The following is a 22855-nucleotide window of genomic DNA, read 5'->3' as shown; positions in this document are numbered from 1 at the left end:
TTGGAATACAACTCAGAAAATCTCTTTCATAACTAGGAATCTTATAATTTTCACCTGGTTTATTTTGAATCATCATTGTGCAAACTATATTCCTTAGCTGCAATATCTTGATTCCTTCCCTGGCATTCACACTCTTTACAAATACAGATATCACATCTCAACTTTTTTTTTTTTTTTGGACTAAGTTGGTTTTTTTTTACGACCTCTGTTCCCTTCATAAACCATGAGTGTTTTGGTAGTTAATGAATTATCAAGAGAAAAGTGGGAGGGAAGATAGAAAACTCAGATTTGTAGTCAGGCTTTGCTTTCATTTAAAAAAAAATATTTCCATAATATTCTACTGAGTAGAATTCCAGTGTATAATTACTTTAAATCACGCTGAAATAAAATAGTTCATGTGAACAGCTGAAGCAAAAACCCAACGAGAACTATTAGAAAATATCATATATTTGCAGAAAGAAAAGCTCTTGACAGAATTCTGGATGCCCAGAGACATGGAAGTTCAAATTAAATAGTTCAAGGCTGAAGACCTGTACATCCAAAATGTGACCACCATTTTCTTGCTATCAGATCTATGACCAAAAAATAAAGCTCACAATATGATGTACCACGTCACATTCTGATTATATCTGCTGCTCAAAACCTAGTGTGATTAACTCTCATGTGACAAGAGCTTGAGAAATCAAATGTACATGTGTTAGAAGGGATATTTGTCAAGAGAAGTGTTAGTTTTATTACACAGGACACTGGACCTAATTTAAAGAAACTGAAAAGTCACTGAGTAACTATGAATAAAGACAGTTGGATTTATGAACAAGACAGAGGTCTTAAAAAGCAAAAAAATTAAGATTCTTAGTAAAAAACCCAAAAAAGATGAGAGGCGATTTTTGTACACAAACCTTTTTTGCCCATTAAATGCATGTAAAATTCAAAGTATGAATTCTTGGGTCCTCTTCCAGACAGATCTATTCTTGTCACAAATGAGGGCTTTGCATGTAAGTTCAGAGCCTGTAGTGTTTGTGTATGCTACTGGAGGCCACAGGCAACAGCCTAAAGAATTCCTGGTTTGATTTCTAATGAATCTTCATTAGCATACTTAAATAAATGTATTTGTTTTGGTTACCTTCTGTTCACCATCTATGTGTTCACCAGACAAGGTTATAGTGAAAGTCCTTTTACTTGTAACTCTAGAAATGAAAAAGCAAAAGGAATCTTTTTGATTTAATGTAGCTAATTATGATTATGCATTAAATCTATCTATAAGAAATTTATAGTTCTGAAAGCATCTCTCAGACCTTTTACTTGCTCAACTTACTTACCATCACCATTTTCCCTATAACAGGTTTGCTGTAGGTTCATAGAGCACTTCTATGTTTCTAACTGCCTCACGAATTCAAAAGTAAATTCAGCTTAATATTAAGCTGAATTAAGAACTGAAATATGATGCTGCGTGCATTCCTTAGTGTGCATTTATTCATTAAAAAAAAAAATCCTGCTGTCAGAAATTGCCTTCATATTTGACATGTATACAATCGAGTGAACCACCGGTGCTCAGCAGCCCAGATGGAGCAGCGGGAGGCGTTGTGTGAAACGTCTCACAGCAGATTACATTATTCTCTACATGGAGAACTGAGCAATCTGTCATGCCCCTTTAAGGCTTTTACTTAGCAGCTCTGTTGGCCGCTGCTTAACAGTGGCAGAAACGTTATTCTACCTACACTTTGGACAGAGGTTGCCAGCTGGGAACATATTTACAGCAAAATAGGGGACATGATTTTATAGAGTCCTTTTGCACACTCTTAGAAACAGACTCTCTTTATTACTTGCTTTCTTAACTGTGTTTGGGGATCGAGCTCCAAATACATTATTCATAAAATGGTTTATATGTGTGTGTTAAATCAAATGAAAATCTTCCCAGGAGAGGAAAGTGTCCTAATAATGTACACTTATTATGGGAAAGGACATTACTAAGGAAAAGTTACCATATCTACATCTTTTTACATTACTCTGAGAAGCTCAATAGAAACTGGAAGGTTGAGAAAAGTTAAGAGAAAAAAGAGATGACTGGAATTCTAACAATTTGTTAGTTAAGTGTCTTTGTAGCTCAGGTTTACGGAAGCTCCGGGTTTTCTCTATTGCAACTGCAATGAGAAAATTATGAACCCTTTTTGAGACACTAAATTAATGATCAGTGTTTATTGACACATTTGTAATGGAAGAGCACTAATCCACCTAAAATTCATAGTTTGTAATCTGCACAAATAATTGTTTATTATCTGTTTATGAGGAAAGATTTGCTGAATAGCCCCAAATAAAACACACACACTGCTTACATAGGATAAAACTAATATTTAAAATAAGCTAATAAACAAGAGGGATGCTGTTGCCAACAGCTTAAAAAGATCTTTGGATGTTTAAATTGATGGAATTCAAACAGTCCCTGACTTGCCATCCCTGACTTGCTAGTATACAATGGAAATAATATTCCAGTTTGTTTTGCAGCTAGTAGAATGATTTAGGAACTGCATAAAACTGTGCAATTTTCTGTACACATATACATTCAAGCTGTCAATGTTACCCATATATTTTACAAACACTATGTACATAAAGATGAATAGATTTTTACCAACCAGGTTTGAAAAATAGCAGACCTTATTAGTGTGATTTCTTCTGTGTTCAATGATTTCTTATAATTCTTAATAAAAATTTTAGGAGAACTACTGTGGACTGAAATTTATGTTAATTTTAAAATATGTCAAAATACATTTTTATTTAATTATGCTTTGACTAGAAAGAATTTGTGAATGAAAAATAAATTAACTATATTGTACAAGACAAAATACAGTCCTTGTAAGCACAGGCTTGGGCCTCTGTACTTTAAGAAGTAAAAAAGACTGTTGGGACAAAATAGGTTCTTTTGGACATTAATTTCTTCTGTAAGCATGAGTCAGATGTCAAAAATGTCTCATTTTTAAAAGTACAGATATATTAGAAAATTAATCTCCAATTCAATGCACATGTAAGTTCTACAGCTTGTTACCTGTGTGTGTCACAGTGATGCTTTCTATTAGAAAATTATTTGCATTATTTGTTCCACTCTTCAGAATGGGAAGAAAGGGCAAAACATCAGATTGATCATTTAAAATCTGGGGAAGTCTGAAGTAGAAAACAAATTTTGACCCAAATTGCCATCATGGCATTTTAGTACAGTAACCACTGGACAATCTGTCCTCTCCAGAAGTTCTTTCCTTACAATTTCAGTAATTTCCTCTTGCCTGAATTATGAAGGGCATTTGAAGTCTTCCAGCTTGTCTTTCCAAGACCAGATTTAGCAAGGAATGAAAGAAAGAAACACAGAGGCTGAAGGGTCTTCAGAGCCACTTCCACACAGAGCGTTAGCCTATCTGTTGCAGCTCTGCAGTGGCTGCAGTCTGCTTCACCCTCACACTTAATGTTGCATCCAAATTTGTCCTAAAAAGTTCTGTGCTAAAATTGCTTTCTCAGCTCACAATGGATGGAGCTTTTTCGTGTGTATCTGCCAGTGTGTGTGATCTTGTAAGGAAAAAAGAGCTAGGAGAAAGAATGTGGAAAATTTAAATTTTGGTAGAAGCAAAAGGAAGAGGAATACTGAATGAGGAGAGTTACCAGAATATATTTGCAATGTTCAGGAAGTAAAGTTTGAGTCCTTTTCAATCAGATGGTCGTAAAATGGCCTGGGTTGGAAGGGACCTTAAAGATCATGTAGTTCCAACCCTTCTACAATGGGCAAAGACACCTCTACCTAGGCCAGACTGCTCAAAGCTTCACCCAGGTTGATTTTTCACACTTAATGTTGCATCCAAATTTGTCCTAAAAAGTTCTGTGCTAAAATTGTTTTCTCAGCTCACAATGCATGGAGCTTTTTTGTGTGTATCTGCCAGCGTGTGTGATCTTGTAAGGAAAAAAGAGCTAGGAGAAAGAATGTGGAAAATTTAAATTTTGGTAGAAGCAAAAGGAAGAGGAATACTGAATGAGGAGAGTTACCAGAATATATTTGCAATGTTCAGGAAGTAAAGTTTGAGTCCTTTTCAATCAGATGGTCGTAAAATGGCCTGGGTTGGAAGGGACCTTAAAGATCATGTAGTTCCAACCCTTCTACAATGGGCAAAGACACCTCTACCTAGGCCAGACTGCTCAAAGCTTCACCCAGGTTGATTTTTAACACTTCAAGGGATGGGGCATCCACAGCTTCTCTGGAAAATCAGTTCCAGTGCCTCACCATCCTCACAATAAAGAATTTCTTCCTAATATCTAATCTGAACCTACTCTTTTTCAGTTTGAACTGATTCCTCCATGTCCTGTCTCTACATGCACTTGTAAATAGTCTCTCGCTACCTTTCTTGCGGGTGCTCTTCAGGTACTGGAAGGATGCAATTAGGTCACAATGAAGCTTTCTTTTCTCCAGGCTGAACACCCCCAATTCTTTCATCTTCTCTGCATAGGAGAGGTGTTCCATCCCTCTGATCATTTTGATGGCCCTTCTCTGGAATTGCTCCAACTGGACCATGTCCTTCCTGTGCTGAGGACCCTAGGGCTGGATGCAGCACTCAGGTGTGGTCTCACAAAAGCAGAGGGGTAGAATCATTCCCCTTAAGCTGCTGGCTATGTTTCTTTAGATCATATGTCAATAAAACAGTATCTCTGCATTCCCTTCAAGAGATATCTAACAGATACTTAATGGAGTGATTTTTATCAGTTGCAAAGCTGAAAGTCCAAATAAGGAACTCTCCTGTAGACTTTCTATTTTTATCAGAAAAAATCTGATGGTATACATGAATGTTTATGTCCTTTTTTTCTGCTTCTTGGCACTGTGGTCTTCCTTCTGCTGCTCTGGTAGAAAAATAAGTTCTTGTTCTTGTCACAAATGCATGGTGCCGTATTTCAAAGGACAAGCCAACATTAGGCTTGCAGGCTGTATTAATAAGGGCAAGGTTAAGTATGTTTAAAGAGATACTGTCTATCAGCCTGAAGTGAATTACCGTGGAGATGCTGGATTTCTGCCCAGAGATAAAAAGCAGTTAAGTTACCTATTCAGCTACACTGATTAATTATGTATTAGTCTTATTATTAATTGTGTGGGTTTGTTCATTTGGTAAAAATGGGAAGTTACAGACAATTATTTCATTTTTTAGTAAACAAATAAGTGAATATATGCTCCCAAGTCTACTGGGTAAACTCGATCTCTCAGATGACAGAAAATCTGTGACCAGCTATGGATTTTGGCCATCATCTGGTATGAATGTATTCCACCTAACAAAACATTACAAAGTTTTGTGATTTGATTTCAATAAGAAATAATGCAGAAAGATAACTGATGATATTTTTAGAATTATTTATCAGTTCTTAAAGGAAATTTTTAATGTGCTTTTGAGGACATATTAGTTCTCTTAAATGTCTGGTATGCCTAAGGTAATGATCTCTTCATTTCAGTGACATTTCAATTTGTTGGGTTATGATTTAATTTAATGCCTTCTTTTTTTCTTATAATGACAATTAGTGAATTATTTTTGTTAACCTACTCTATGCTAATTCATAATTTGTGTTGGAGCTGCACTGTCAGCAAGGCTATAGCGTATCCTCCTTGAGCTGATTATAAAGGGGTTGTCAAATTTCAGTGATCAAACAACAAGGTTATCCAGGCTGCTTAACATTTTTGATACAAATAATTTGAGAAGCATGTTAGGGCTTGACTCAGAATTTTGTTCAAGCTTCACTTTATTACTTTACAAAGTAATCTTTGGGACCAGATCCCTGTCCTTGTATTCAAGACTGCTATTTAAGTCAGGGAGCTGTCTAACTACAAATGGACAAGGACTTCAGAACCCGCTTACTTTGAAAGTGTGAATGTTTAGACATTTATAGTTATCCCTTTTGCCATGGAGTGGGTAACTTGGTAGCATACATTCTAGAATTGTGATAAAATAGAATGAACATAAGGAAGACAACATCCACACGCTTCCATGTCTCCAAAAGTGTCTAGCACCACCAGAATACTTACATTTATCTTCTTCATTAGTTCCTCACTTATTTTTTTCTCTTGCTTACTTGCACAACATATGGGAGAGGGTTGAATTTATCCTTGATTGCATAATCATTATAATTAGTCCCTCACCTCATCAGCCAAGAGGTTGTACAAATAACCTCCAATTTGCTATCAACAAAATGGATGATCTCAGTATTTTTCTTTATTCAAATGCTGCCATTATCATATTTCATTACAAAGTTGTCAGCCGCTTGTTTTAAATCCTGAACTCTTCCAAGTCCCGGCATTCAGGAGCAAGCAGTATTTGCTCTGAAGGGCTGTGCTGTACCATAGCACAGTGTAGCATCAAGTCATTCAGGGCAGTAGGATCAATAGCTTTGTTAGTGCTGAAATCTCTATATCTACATTTTACATTGTTTCAGTGTTTTACCTCAGACAAGATATATCCTGTCCCCAAGGATAAACAGTCCTCCCCATGTAACTGATTTGAAACTGTCTGAAGGACCTAACGTCTTAATGGGGTGGAAGTACATTTGTCCATCTGAAGCAGACATAATGGTACAGTTTCCTCTGCAAGATATCTTCTTTGCAATCTTTGAAGCAATTCTGGAAACCATCCAATTCTCACTAAGCATAATGATTTGCTTTAAGACAATTTGATTTGCTACTCAACCAAAACCCAGATGCAAATACATCCACAAGTTTACAGATTATGTTGCAACCCTTTTAGTGTTTATTGTAAAAGCACTAAACTTCTCAGTTATAAATACTAGAATCAGAATGTCTTACCTCTGAAATACCATATGTGTTTAAAAAAAATTTCAGTAATTGGTACAGACGTAGACTTCATTTTAAACTCTGATATTATGGTATATTTTTCTAAGGCTACAAAATATTTTAATCCCTGTATTCATCATCACATTGTATCTGTGTTGAAAGTTCACTCTTGAACAACTGGATAGAAACACTGCCTCCATGGAGAAAAGGTCTAAAAAAACCCGTTAATTTTTGACAATCAGGAAGAAATAACTACTCAATATTCTGTCCACACCGTACAACAAACAAACAACATATGTTCACAAGAAATAATGGTGTGAACCACTAGTCACAAAATAGTTCACACATTAAATATATTAATTTTCAAAGCTGAGATAGATTCTAAAATAAGATCATTAGTAATACCACCTACAGCAGTGAAAGAAAGTTCATGAAAGTTCCAGATAAGTGAAGCAACTGAGCAAGAGGAAGCCTTAAAAAGAATTCAGAAGACACCATGACCATGTGAAAGCTACACTAAAAAGTGTAATTACTGCCTTTTCTCACTAGAGGGGAGTAAGCCTTAATACTCCTGGCAAGATGCTCTGCAAGTGCATTGGTTGGAGAAAAGGTATCAAATGTTTATCAACACCTGAGTATGTTTTGCCGTGTTTTCAGGACTACTTGTGCACTAAATAATACTCCACACAGACATTAAAGATGCCACAGAGTTTAGTTAGAGGTCTGACACTAGTGGTGTCCCCCAAGGCTAAATACTGGGCCCAAGCCTTAATGACTTGGCGAAAGAGGCAGATGCCTCCTCAGCAAATTCACTGATGACACAAAACTGGGAGGAGTAGCAAATCCCCCAGGGTGCTGTGCAGCCCTTCAGAAGGACCTTGATGGGTTGGAAAAAAAGAGGAGAGGAACTGTCTGAAATTCAACAAAGGGATATGCAAGTCCTGCACCGATGGAGTAATAACTCCATGCACTACTAGAGGCTGGAGACTGACCTGCTGGAAAGCAGCTCTGTGGAGAAGGACCTGGAGGTCCTCATGGACCATGGACTCAAGATGTCTATGAGCCAGCAGCCAAGAAGGCCAATGGTGTCCTAGGGTCTTCAGGAAGATCATTGCCAGCAAATTGAAGGAGGTGATGCTGCCTCTCTGCTCAGCTCTTAGTGAGGCCACATCTGGAGTGCTGTGTCCAGTTCTGGGCTACTCAGGAAGAAAGAGACTTGGACCTCCTGAAGCAGGTCAAGTAGAGGGTAACAAAGATGAGTAAGGGACTGAATCATCTCTGCTACAAGGAAAAGCTGAGACAACTAAACCAGTTCAGCCTTGAAAAGAGATGACTGAGAGGGGACCCATCAACATCTATAAGTGTCTGAAGGAAGAGTGTCAAGAGGATGGAACGAGGCAATGGTGCGAGTTCCAAGCAATAGGAAAAGAGGCAAAGGCAGAAACTAATGCATGGGATGTTACAGCCCAGCATGAGGAGGAGTTTCTTTATTCTGCAGGTGACCAAGCACTGGAACAAATTGACCAAACAGATAGTAGAGTTTCCCTCACTGGAAATATTCAAGAACCATATGGACACAACTCCATGCAAAGTACTCCAGGATGACTCTGCTTGAGAAGTGATGTTGCACAAGGCACTGGGGTCCCCTTCCCATTCTGTGATTTTGTGATAACTAATCTGAGAGTGAAGTGGAGCAAAAAGCAAAAGAGAGCATGTTTAAGTTGAGCACTGAAGTGCACTGTCATTTGCACAAAGATTGAATGAGGCCTTGTGCAATAGCAGCCTCCTTGCTGTTATAGATTCTATTTCCTTATGATATAGATGTACAATAATCCACAAGGTCACTGCCAGCTCTGATTTTCTCATGGGGGAATGGGAGAACCTGTGACTGTGTACTTCCTTTAAAAGCATTTGGCTACAAATAACACTAAGAACGACAAGTTTAAAAAAAGAACAGAAGGGTTTTTTATGCAGTAAGTCACTCATGTTGAAATTTTCTGCATATTCCCACTAGCATTCTGCTGGGAAGAGAGAAAATAAAGGAATCCTTGCAAATAATTAAATATCATTAATTAATTATGGGGAAGGCATGGTAATGTACCTCCAGAGTGCAAGTGCATTGCATAGCTTGCTAATTTTGCTCCTCTCTTTTTGCTGGTTTTTCTTTGGTTTAGTTTTAAGGTTTTAGTTTGGGATTTGGGAGTGGGAGGGGGTGGGATTGTTTGTTTGGTTTGGTTGCTTCTTTTAGTTTTGGAATTTTTTTTTGTTTTAATTTTTTCATTTTGTGCTCAAGCCTGGATTGTCTTTTAGTTTTAATTTAATCAGTGTATTATGATTAAATGCCCCCCTAAATCTGGACTTGTTTCTTTGGTGAAAAAGTCACAATATTTAGGTATAGAAGAGAGTGGTATTTGCTACCATGAATCACCTTTTGTCCCTTCTTGTAATCAGCCTGAAAGGGGAATTCTCAGAATTCCCATAGCATGGCAGATATAGTTTTTATCACTATTTTCACACTGTTCTTACAAGAATTTTAATTGAATTTCATATCTAATCTCCATCAAAATGGAAGAACAACATTAATTTTTGTGCTTTGTCCACACAAATATGTATAATTAATAGTTTTAAAGCTTCATATGCTTAACCATTGGATTTCCAGAATAACACAAAAGCAAGCCTTTGTATCTGCAAATGAGGAATATTTTTTTCTTTACAGTCTTTGCAATCTAATCCACCTTTCTAGAAAAAACATTCCGTAATATCTCTACTTGAAAAATGTGATGAAAGAAAATAACTGGTGGCATGGCACAGCACAAAGAAATTCAGGTTTCTGTTAATAGGCTCTATATATCAGTTTGAAAGTGTGCAGATTGCACTGAAGTTCATTTCAGAGGAATCCTGTCTTGAAGTGGTATTCATACTGAGCAGCTGGAGAATGAAGAATGACAAATATGTGAATTTTGGGTTGCTCTATTTGTTGCTACAAGAACTTGGTTGATTTGGCAATCGGATAAAAGAAGAATACACAGAAGAATGTCTGAGGCCAAATCATATTCAGAAGCAGATATGAGAAAAATTACATTTCCTTTTACTCTGTCAAGTAAAAGGAAAGTAGCTTATTTGTAATGATACTAGAATGGTAAAACTTAAGCTATGATCAAACAGGCAAGTCACTCTTTTTAGAGTCCATTTTTCCTCTCAATAACAACGGAAGCAGGAACAGTATGGTAGCAATGTAAAGAGGCTTTTCCAGTCAGGCATGACTTTTTTAAAATAAAAAAGGACATCTTTTCAGAGGGCAAGAAATCAATTTATATATATATAAATTTAACCACCAATTTCAAAATTATCAAGTTATTTTATATTTTAATATCATAAACTCTGTTCACAGAAACTTCAGTGAGATGATTAACATACATCCAAGTGAGCAATGATCCAGAACAGAAGACACTGGTCAATATGAAAGTAACACCAATGTACCATTAGAAATCTTCAAGAAATTTTTGGATGAAAATAAATTTCTTGTCAATCTCAGATGAGACAGAAACCTTCAAATGAACATCACACAGGTTCCCAAAGAGATTATAGCCTCTTATAATCATTCCAGTGCAAGACTCAAGGTAAATTACAGATTAAATTTTGATATGAAGTATGAGTTAATTTCAAAAAGACTGTAATTTTCATTGTCAGTTCTTTTCTCAAAATTTTTGCCTACTTCATAAATATGGTTTTCCTCAAAGTATTCAATTCAGCTTCTCCTCAAACTATTCAAATCTTCTTTTCCATGTTTACATATTTACAGAGCAGAAACTGAAGTCCAAAAAGCCTCCATTTGAAATGGTTTTTCTTAGTAAAATGTAGAAGTTACTAACACAAATTCTGTATTTGTTTTCCCACTAATCCCCAAACATATACATAATGTCTGCAGTTTTAGAGCCAGACTTCAAATTTGGTGAGATCTCTAGAGATACTATTGATGTTTATGATCTTGTAGGTACATTCTGTATCTTTCAGAGTCTAATTGAAAAACTTGGTCAGTTACTTCCTTGCTATTTTTAATGGAGATGCTCTTTCCATGTTTGTATTAATCCTCCCAATGCTACTTTAACAAAAATAGAAAAAAAAATCCTTAATGCAGCAGCATATCTTGCAGTAACTCATGAATTTCAAAGCACCACATGCTTACAGATCTAGCTAATTAGGCACTCAGACAATGCTAAAGCAAATCTCAGTGTGCAAGGAAACAAACATGTGAAGTGAAACATATTTTCCTCTGTTCATCTATTTGTCTTGTTTTGCTCGTCTCCTTTTTCTACCCCTCTGACAAGCTGCTCTTTTTTCATTTTGTTTTTCATGCTTGACTGCAAGTGCCTACTTCACGTTGCTACTGTACTAGCCACACTTCTGTTATTATTGACAAAACATAAGCTCTTTTTACTGCCTTGTCTGTTTGGTTGTAGCTTAGCTTCTACCAGTCTAGTATCACTTCAGTTAAGCTGTCATGTTAGAACTGTCTGCACCTTCAGAAGCTGCTATATCCAGGGTATTAGCCAAACTACTATGTATTTGGATTTGAAACTTTTGCAACTTCTACCTGTTTTTTTTAACAGTAACAATATATCAACTCCATAAAAATATAAACTGTATAAAAAATATAAAAAATAGTTTGGTTTTTGAGGGTTCCCAGATTCCTCATGTCTAGTCAGTTTTTCTAAGTTCTTGTGTAATTTTTTTTTTTTTTCTGTATCACTGCTGCTTCCATATGCTAGAAATTATAGCAGAACAGAAACATTCACAACTTCAAGAATTCCCCAATTTAATAAAAGGGAGCCAGCAATTAAAAAAAAATCCATTTAAATTTAAATTTCCTGCTATCAACAGTACTGTTCTGAATTAATTTGATAATCCATATCCTCTTCCCATACAAACAGCTTCTCTTGGACTGCCATACACTTAGAGAAAACTTTGGTCCCTGAGAAGCTCTGGCCCATGACAACAGAACTTACTGTCATCATTTGTAAAATAAATTTCTGTATATAGTTAAAAACATGATGTATATTATCTTTCTTCCAGGGAGTCTTATGATCCTATTTCTTTCATAGTTCAAGATACAGTTTTGGATAATTAAATGGCATCAATCTAGATGTATCTAAATGGTAATCAATCAGCCAGGGCTGATTTTCAGGTCAGCTGCTGGGTTTGCCTTTCGTGGTACATACATTCTTCTCCCCCAACCGTGTTGATGTCTCGTCTCCCTAGACCTGAGATAATTGCACAATAGTGTTACCTTCATCCTAGCTCAAGTTGCCTTAGGCAGCTTAATTCACAGTCCAAAGTTCCCCCTCAGGAAGAATATGCAGGGAGGGGTGGGCTTTGGTGGTCATGGCTTCTTTATACAGTTTTACCATCACGGACAAAAGTCCTTCCTAACAATATTTAAGCCACTAACCATAACATTCCAGTCGCTCACAATGAATGATCTCCCTGTCTATCTCAACCCATGAGCTTCTCTATCATATTTTCTCTACCATTCTTCTGAGAAGACGGATAGGGCACCTTGGTAGGCACCTGGCAGACAGCAAAGGTCAATCCACCACAGTGCCAAACAAAGTTAACTGGATAATTTTACCACATGGAAAAGCTTTTATACTTTCTTCTCTTCAAAACTTTTCTTTCCCCTTGGATTTTAGATGAAATCCAAGTTTTTTATTTTCATTGAATGTCTAAAAATTGGTATTACTTATTTTTATACTTTAGCTAATTAAAATTCTGGACACCTGTTTGTTCTTTTTATTTCCAATTTGCACATTACCTGCATTGATTTAAATTGTGCTAACTATAAAATCCTTCCATAAAATTCTGTCATTAAGCAAATAAAAATGTGACATCTATAATTTCTGAAATGCAATTTGTGATTAGATTTAAATTTTTAAAAGTAAATTAGGTTGAGATACAGGTTATTCTTAAAGTATATGTAAATATTTTCATTTTATTATAAAAAGTAATTATGTTGACAAGCAATATGTTTGAAAGTGAAAGTGAGGTTATGAAAAATTAATGTAATCATTGAACTGCTTGATAACTCTTGAAAATGTGATAATAAAATAAATTAAGGAGATGTCATTTTGCAGAGCAGAAAAAGCAGGGTTTGGGCAAAAGTAAATGTTGTAAGAAAATCAAATGCTGCTATGGAAAAGAAAATGCTGACCTAATCAAATATAAACTTTAGATATTTATTTCTGGCAGACATATTACATACAATTCCCACACTTATAGGCCTGGAGCATTTTACCAAAATAAAATTGCTTCAAGGTGATTATCTGGAAATATCCATTGGCTTAAAACAGTCCATTAATGCTTCCTAAATGCATATTCTGTCATGAACCTGAGCTTTCTTAAGTGATCTTATCAATCAAATTTTTCATTCCTGCATGTCATGTTTCCAGACCTTAACTTCAAAAAAATCATAGAAACCCAAAATAGAACCAAAACCAAGCTCCTTCATAAAGTCCATATATATCTACAGGGAAGAGTTAAGAAAGGTCCAGCCCATGGTGGCAGAATTGTTCTCTACAAAAATGTAATTTCTTTTTAGTGGGCCTTTTCTTTTTGTTGAATCAAAGAATTATAGAATGGTTTGGGATGGAAGGGACCTTAAAAATGGGTGGGGATGTCTTCCACAAGACCAGATTAACTCAGAGACCTATCCAACCTGGCCTTGAACACCTCCAGGGATGGGGAGTCCACAACACTCTGGGCAACTTGTTCCAGTGCCTCATCAACCTCATAAATAAAGAATTTCTTCTTAATATATAATCTAAACCTGCCCTCTTTCAGCTTAACACCATTCCCCTTTGTCTTATCCCTACATGTCATTATGAAAAGTCCCTCTCCAGCTTTCTTGTAATCTCTCTTCAGGTACTGGAAGCCTGCTCTCAGGTCTCCCCCAAGCCTTCTCTTCTCTAGGCTAAACAGCCCAACTCTCTCAGGGTCTCTGCTCGTTAGGGCAGTTGTGTTCAGCTCTCCACACTTATGTTTGAGAAACTTTAATTCAATTATTTAGATTAAAATATAGGAATGGTGAGAGTGAAAGGAATGAAAGCACTACCTGTCCCTCTAAACAAACCCAGAGTGCTAAATAAGAATTGGCCTGCTCATGTCTTATACACCTTCTGCAGCAGCTCCTTTTCCATCAGGCTTACAAAACAAGACTAGAAGAGGTGCATCTATATAGCTATATTTAGAAAAGTAATCAGGAGCTTTGATTAAGAATCAGCTCTGCAGTTCTGAAGCCTAGAGTAATTATATTGTTTATTTTCACCATTAGACACCCCAGACCACAGACAAAGAGCTTCACATTTGATTGCAAGGAAACACACAGCACTGAGGAAGGGTGGGGCAGACAGGAAGCAGTCCAAGGTCTAAGGCCAGTCTGCAAACTCATCTGCCCTGCCTCCTGGCACTGGAAAACTGAGGGGAAATGGAAGGTAAAGGTGGAAGTAAATAATCTATGCTATTTTTTTTTTTTTTTGAGTAAGACTCACTGGATCAAAGACAGTGTGGTACAACCAATATGAGATAGTTTGTCCCTCAAATATGTGGCTAAGCTTCCCAAATGCATGATAACTGCCTACCATTTTTTATATATAGAGTGAAATGTAATTGCCCATAATAGAAAAAGAAGGCTTTTTCTGGTAGAGAGCCAAAAATTTTCATGGAGGTCAAGTCTTAGAGACAGCAGAGAATATGTAACATCAAACAGGCAAAAAAACATAATCTTCATTAATACTAGAACAGTGTAGAGAGTCATGCTATCACAGCTTAGGCTACAGCCTCAGTGTTACTAGAGAGAAAATTAAGTATTCTTTTCCTTGTAAATTGAAAGCATCCGTATCATATGGCATGTATTTAAAATATGTATGTGGTTATGCACTTTGATGGCAGCTCCAAATCTTGAAGTATGATAGAGTTTTTAATATTGTATATCTTAGTGTATGTATTATTTAATTGACTATAGATAGTCAGTGATTGATCACTGGTTGTATCTTAAGGTTGTATCTTACAGGCAAAACAATATTTAGTGTTACCTGCAGCTGAACTGTGCTGATCAGCATTTTATTCCAGACACTGTTTTTGGCAGAACAATTTTCAAAATGGAAAGAAAATGAAAGAAAATAAAAAGGTAACAAAGGGTAGAGTGGAGCTTGTGAGACATGGATGACAGGGAAGTAACTCTAAATTGTTTGAAGAAAATGTAATCAGAATATACATACAGAAAGAGCAAAGTTTGATCTTTCAAAGGATAAATGACAAAGGTACTATGCTTCAGTCCATGCATTGAATTAAGGACAAATCTTTGGAAAGATGAATATAGAAAAAGATGGAATACAGGATAAGAAGCATAGAATAAATAAATACTATAACAGTTACAAATGTTAGGGAATAGGATTTCTAAGATTTTATTGGCTCTATTTGAGATGTGACTGAATGTTAGTTATTACTTTGGAATCTCAGGAAAATGTTATAGTCAGTACAAATGAATGGGAAATGAAGTAAAACAGGAAAATAAAAATGTTCATTTAAATAATGCAAAAAAAAAAAGCAGAGGAAATAAAAATAAGTAGAGGTAAGGTAGATCAGAATCTGATACATAATGCAAAGGATGTAGTAGCAACCACTGTAATTATGAGCATATTAATAAGCCAACTCAACAACACTTATAGAATTGCGGAACCACAGAATCAGCTAGTTTGGAAAAGACCTTTGAGATCATTGAGTCTGACCTACAGCCGAACACCACCATGTCAGCTATGGCACATCCGCTCTTTTCTTAAACACCTCCAGGGGTGGTGATTCCACCACCTCCTTGGGCAGCCCATTCCAATGCCCAAGCACCCTTTCTGTGAAGAGCTCCTTCCTGATGGCCGAATTAATGATGTCCCTGGAGCAGCTTAAGACTGTGTCCTCTTGTCCTATTGTTGTTTGCCTGGGAGCAGAGACCAATACCCTCCTTTCAGGGAGTTGTAGAGAATGATAAGGTCACCCCCAAGCCTCCTCTTCTCCAGGCTGAATAACCTCTACCTCCCTCAGCTGCTCCTCACAGGACATGTGCTCTGGATCATTCATTAGCCTTGATGCCCTTCTTTGGACACATTCCAGCAGCTCAAAACCTTTCCTAAACTGAGAGACCCAGAACTGGACACAGCACTCATGGTGCAGCCTCACCAGTGCTGAGTACAGGAGAAGAATCACTTCCCTCATCCTGCTGGCCACACTGTTCCTGATACAGGCCAGGATGCTGGTGGCCTTCTTGGCCACCTGGGCATATCCTGGCTCATGTTCAGTCAATCAAGACCATCATCAGGAGGTTTTCCTTGCCTGTCCTTTTGCTATCAATATATAAAAACATTTTTTATTATCCTTTATGTAACTGGCCAGGCTAAGTTCTGAGTTTTTACCTCTCTAATTTTCTTTCTGCATGACCTAACAGCATTCTTAAATACCTCCTGAGTTGCCTACCCCTCTTTCCAAAGGTTATGCACCCTCTTTTTTTTTTCTTTTTCTTTTTCTTTTTTTTTTTTTTTCCACTGAGTTCCTGCAAATGTTCTCTTCAACAGGACAGTTGTTTTCCCCACCAGCTCATCTTTTGTCACATGAATTGATCTATGAGGTGATCTTGTTGCTATATGGACTTAAAATTTAAGAATTCCCTGTTCTGCCACAAGACACAGAATATTGCTATTCTACTACTTATTCATCATTTCTACTGCTTGTTTTTCAGAGTCAAGGTAACATTTTTGTTCGTTTTGTATAGCATTTTGAAAAAAAAAAAAAAAAAAAAAGGAGGACTTAAAAACATGGTATTGAAATACTATATCAAAAGTATATTCATCCTGGAACTGGACCTGGGAGCTGGAACTGACCAAATGAAATTCAGTCTTGGATATCATGATTCTTTCATTTTTCCCCTTTAATGGGAGGTGATTGAATGTCCTCTATGCTACCTACTGGGCGTCTTATACTGCATTTGACTCATATTTTTAATTAAGCAGTGTCTGTGGTAGCTCTATTATGAATTCATTAGCATGTCAATAATAATATTAAGCAGTTTTCCCTCCTGAGAGTTCAAAACACTTTGTTAAGAGGGTAATAAACACTAGTATTATTTTAAATATAGGTTAAATACTGCATAAAACATTGAACTGACACGCTGAATGTCAGAGTAATAGAGATACAGATAAATTCTGGATACACTAAACCTCAATTAAATCAGAAACACTGGTTCAGATTCCCTCCCAGGGCACACTATGTCATTTTATTATAGGGTTTCACTCTTTTAGAAGTTTTCCTTTGAAATTGAAAATGACTTGTCACTGGAATAATTAAAGAGGAAACTAATAGCTGAATACAAATATTAGAGCTAAATATTTCTGTATTGAAGGCTACTGATTTCTTTGCACTTTTTTGTGTTGCATATAAAATAATAATATAGGAAAATATATCTGTTCCACTGAATGAAAGTTGGCTTGTAGCTATGGAGAATGATTCCTTCTTCTTAAGGAATTTAATTTTATTTTGTATCTGCCACAAATATTCTGTGTGATCTAGAACTACCTTTTAGCCTCACTGAGATGCAACTGTTCTCTAAGTAAAAATTTCTAAATGTCTCTGAGACAGAAACAGAATGGCTAAAAATATTTTGGATCAATGGTTTAAAAGCTGTACAATATTTTTAGCAAAAGCACTACTTGTTTTGCTAAAACAAAAATGTTGCAGCAATGCTACCCTATCTGCCTCCATATTTATTGCATTGGTTAAAGGCCTTGCACCTGCCTTTATTTTTCTTGGTCTGTTTAATACAAACAGACATTATTAATATAGTTTTGTCAAGCATTATTTGGAAATATTTTTATTATGTGATTAGCAAATTTCAAACTGTATGTATGTATTAGGATTTATAGTAGATTTGTACAATAACTGTTGCTTGTTTTACAAATAAAGATCAGAGGCACAATCCATAACCCAACCAAATATAGCACAAAACCAAAAGTCACATTACAGAAAAATGAAAAAGAGTGATTGAGCAGAGAAAAAGAACACAACCATGCAGAATTATAACAATGAAGAAAAAAATATTAATACGGTAAAGTATAACCTTATTAGGCAGTCAATAATCCCCAAATATTTGCAAAGCATTTTCCCCATGAAAAGTTGATCTGAAAATGTTGTATTACGTAGCTCCTTTCTCTACAGCAGATTGACTACTGGCATAATTTGGTCCAGCAGTTCTTTATTCTGAATGCAAAATAACAAAGAATTATTATTTCTTTGCCAGGTGAGTATGAATGCCAACAACTATATGAATTCAGGTTTTTTCCAAGCTACAAGTTTATGTTAAAATTTATTTTTAGGAGTCTTTTGACTGAAAGCAAGGAAGGACTTAGAAAACAGTTTGAAGGAGTATTATGCATTCAATGAAAAATATTTTTAGGGGAAAGTTTAGTTTAGGCAATCTTGCCCTTATATATTTACTGGTGTTGAGAATACTGAACAAAAAAAAATGTATGTGATGTTGAAATTTTACATCTCTAAACCATATTTCTGACAAGTTGGCAAATTAGTTTAGAATTAATTAGGACAAATCAAAAACAACATTCCAAAAGTTTTGCGGCTTTTTTTTTTCATTTTTGTAGAGAACGTTGGAAGTTTAGAGTAACTGTTCTCAGGCCTAGAGAAAAAAACCAAGAAAATATTCAAGGTTACTGAATCTTTCTAAAGGAATACAAGCAAGTCCACCACATATTGTATTAAAAGATTCAAATTATTATTAGGTCTTAGTTGTTTGATCTAGTTTTGTTAAGAACTTGTGGGAAAAATACAAGCCTGATCATTTATGTGTACACAGTCAATATAACAAGAAGCCATAAAAATTTCAATAACATAATAAGTCTTATTAATATGCCTAGCATTAATACAACACCAGATAGGACATTTCCAACCCAAAACATCAAGAATACAACCAAACAAACTGAAAATATATTTGGATGTTTAAATTTGTGGTGGCTGTTGAAAGAGGTATTGAAATCTGATCTATATCAGGAGACAAGGAAAAGGGGAGAAGACTAGTTTCTTATCAGATAATTTTGTGTCATGTAAATTGTAACTTTCCTTCAAACGTTAAACTGAAGTATTGCTGTCTAAAGTTTCTTCATCATTTTTACAGTACTCAGATGAAAACTAGAAAGATAGATTCTATATGATTTTACAGCATTTTGTATACTGGCAGTGAGAACAGGAAGCTTCAAGAGTCAAAAGTTCTCTTGTATTTCAGCTGAGGGCTTTTGGATATAAATCTCCAAATACTAGTGGTGGATGCTTCGTTAGGCAGTAAAAATTGCTGCATTCAGTGCATCATGAATGGGAACACAGGCCATAACTCCAACAGGAGAATGCCAGTCAGGTACTTACAGATTTCCTCCCACTTGCCTCTGACAATCATCTAGGAGCAGCCCAAAGGAACCTGATGTTGTAAAAGCATGTTTTTTATACAACGAAAAAAGTCTTAGTATTTTTGGGGGGGGTGGATTTTTTTTCTACATCTTTTAAAATGCTTTTTGTCACTTTGGCAAGTGACTTTAGAAGGGATCAATAAGTAATGCTTGGACTCAATGGTCTCCTTTCTTTGATTCAGATTTTCTGGCCTATCTCCAGTTTGAATAAACATTTTTCATGCACCTACTAATTTTTCAAAGACCTTTAAGAGGATATTCACTCGCAGAGCAGCAAATGGTTACATGCAATTGTCCCCCAAAAACTTCTTCATGAAGCTCTAACCTTTCTGAACCCTATAAGATTTTCACAAGCCCAGAATATTTTCCTCAGTGTCAGTTTTCCCCATCAGAAACTCTGCATTCTGTTTATGAGAACACTGAATTTTTTGACCTTGACAGGATAAACAACAACAACAAAAAAAAAATCGTTTGATTAATCCCTGTGAGAATACTAAAAGGTACAGGCAGAAAATGTTAATATACACAATATGGGTTTGTTACTGATTCTGAAAATTATCTGGTCCATTGCAAATTAGAAAAAGTCCACAGAGTAATGAGAATAAAACCTGGTTGTTTCCTTTTTTAAAAATTAATGTCCTTATGACATGTTTCGTGAAAAACAGGGATCCAGCCATTACATTGGGCATTTGGAGTCATAGTCAGCTACATGAGGCTGAGCAGCATTGAAGAAAACACTTCCCAGTGGCTGCTTTGCACAGTGGAAGACTGAACCCACTGAACTAGACCAAACTCTCATGCCAAGCAATTTCAGTGACAATCTTAAAATAAAACCAAACCAAAACAAAACAAAAAACCGCTACACATCTTCTTAAGTTGTAACCACTGCAGGAATTTTCAAGGGAAAAAAATTCCCATTATTAAAGACAGTAGGCACAAGAAAATTGGACATAGAAGAAAGACACAAAATGTGGGGGTTTTGTTAAAGGCTTTAAAATGTTTAGCATTGCACAAATATTTCTATTCTCTCTATTAAAAAAAAAAAAAAGTCCTTTATTTTACAAAAAAATTACTGTCTTTGAAATTAGTATTTTTCAAGACAGAAGTAGTAGATTTTAGTGGTTTCAACTATGACTGGAAGCAGATGGATACACTTCCTAAAATTACTTCATAATTCATCACTGTCTCACATTGCACACAACAAACAAGTTACAATAGAGCATACATCAAGTTTGATAGGTTAAAAAGAGGGTCATCAGATAATACCTGCATGTTATGTGTAAATTCATTTAGAGATAGGAATAAAAAAAATTAAATAGTCATGTGTAAACACTGAAATTAAGTTTTCACAGGACAGAATGACATATAAGTTAAATTCTACCGAGAAAGCATTTCTAGTTCATTGGGGGAAAAAAAAAAAAAAAAAAAAAAAAAAAAAAAAAAAAAAAAAAGACATTCTGGTTTCTATTTCATTATATCAGTGACTGGATAAATAGAGGGAAAAATATCTGGTCTCAGCATAAATTTTTAGAAAAAAACCACAAGCAACTGCTAAGCTTTGTGTCTGAACTTTGTAATCAACCAAAAAGAACTTCTTAAAACTTTCAGTTTATAGGGGAACCATTGCTCAGGATTACAGGAAGAGATTATTTTTCCTCCGTTTGGAGTGAATTAGGTTTGGGAGCTGATCAGTCTGCATACAGTGAAGGAACATTATTGTAAAATGAAGTAAACTGTCTTTATAATTTGGAGGCAGTCACTGAGACTATGTGGACTTGGAGACAGCTTGATATGACATGCTTTCCTTTTACCTATCCTCAGGAAGGTTTATTAGCAATTGTCTCAATCTCTAGCTACAAAGCATGAGACCTCTATCTTAGATGCACGAGGTAATACATAAATAACTCCTGTCTGTCCTTAACATTTCCCAACCTGCCAAATACCAGGGATCAGTGATCGTGCTGGAAATCTGCCGTGAAGCGGAACAAGGTGTTTAAAACAAACAATTTCTTTTCATTACACTCACCTCTACAAATGGCCTCATATCTTCATTAGCAGCTCAGACAAGGTAGAAAACTAGTTTTGCTTTGGAGGAGAAAATAAACTATCATCTTACACCCTCTCAGCACCAATAGGAAATTCAGTCTCTTGGTTCATGGTTAGATATGCAAAATGAGCATAGACCCCAACACATTAGGAATGGTGGCACCATTAACCAAATCCAGAGTGTAGAATGGTGCCTGAACATGATTATGCTGTGGCTTTTTTATAATAAAGTTAAATGCACCTGAAATCTTTTTCAAAGATAACACCTAACCCTTGCTAGTAATAATTCTTTCAGTCACTCTTTTCTGATGAAAGCAGTAGCCCCATAACAGATAAAATGTCAGCTGTGCACATGATAATGTCTGACAGCCAGGACTCCATCAGAAAGTGTAGCACTTTTTTTTCTGGCCTAATTAACTGTAGAATGGAATCTTCATCCTCTTTGTCCACGTGTTTTGGAATATGGAAGATATGCTTTTGACTACTTCTGCAGGAGACTGAATGGTTCTTAGATCTTCCAGTTCCTAGGTGACTTCTGCAGACATTATGCTGTTGTATAAAAACTGGAATCTGATTTTTAATAAAAAACCCACAGAGGATCAGAACTTGGGACAAATTAAGGGGAAAAAAAACCCCAATCTGAATTCCCTAAATACTGTGATTTACAAGCATATTTATATATAATTAAAAGCATAAGATGAAAAAGCATTAACATATAATATTCTTTTTCTTATTATTTTTTCTCCATTCATCCTATTAAAAATTGACTTATTAGCCAATATTCTGACAAAGATGGTGATATCTCATAATTATTCCTAACTGGTACACACTTTTTAATGACAAAAAGGCAACTATTTTCCTTTCAAAACTAGACACTGTGTGTTATGATAAAAAGGAATTTTATAAGATTGTATTTGCCAATTTTTTATCAAAAACAAGAGAATGTTCTAAATAATCTCACTTTCTGTAATCAAAATGGAAAGATAACTCCAAAAAAATAAAATAAAACAAACATTCCCTAGCCTCCTTCAAAATGCACCAACAAATTTATGACATGTGTGAAATGTGTATTCCAGCACAACATAATCATGGTTCTCACTTTTGCTTCGTAACCAAGGTAAAAAAAAACACAGGAAAATTGTACTTCCAGTTTAAAAGTTTATTTCTCTTTAATAATAACTATTAGTTTAGGAATTATTTTAAAAATATGAAATACAGTTTAAAACAAATCAGGTAATAAAAATGAGATTTTTGGCTGGTGGAAATTAGTATAGTTCCACTGGAGACAAAGGAACCTATTTATATTAGCTGCAGATTTCATTATTATTTGATATTCAGCGAGCTCAGCGATGACAGAGCTGTAAGGCAAACAGTGAAACAGATGAGAGAAAGGGGGAAGTAAGGAATGAAAAGGCAAGCAGAATACATATTCATGCTGGTAAGGCAGCTCATCTGTCCCTCCAGAAATCCCAGCAAGCACAGAGAGGCCACATGTCCATTG

Source organism: Pyrgilauda ruficollis, unplaced genomic scaffold (genome assembly GCF_017590135.1).
Source record: "Pyrgilauda ruficollis isolate IOZ18807 unplaced genomic scaffold, ASM1759013v1 scaffold43, whole genome shotgun sequence".
Lineage (NCBI taxonomy): Eukaryota > Metazoa > Chordata > Aves > Passeriformes > Passeridae > Pyrgilauda > Pyrgilauda ruficollis.
This window is presented reverse-complemented; position numbering follows the sequence as displayed.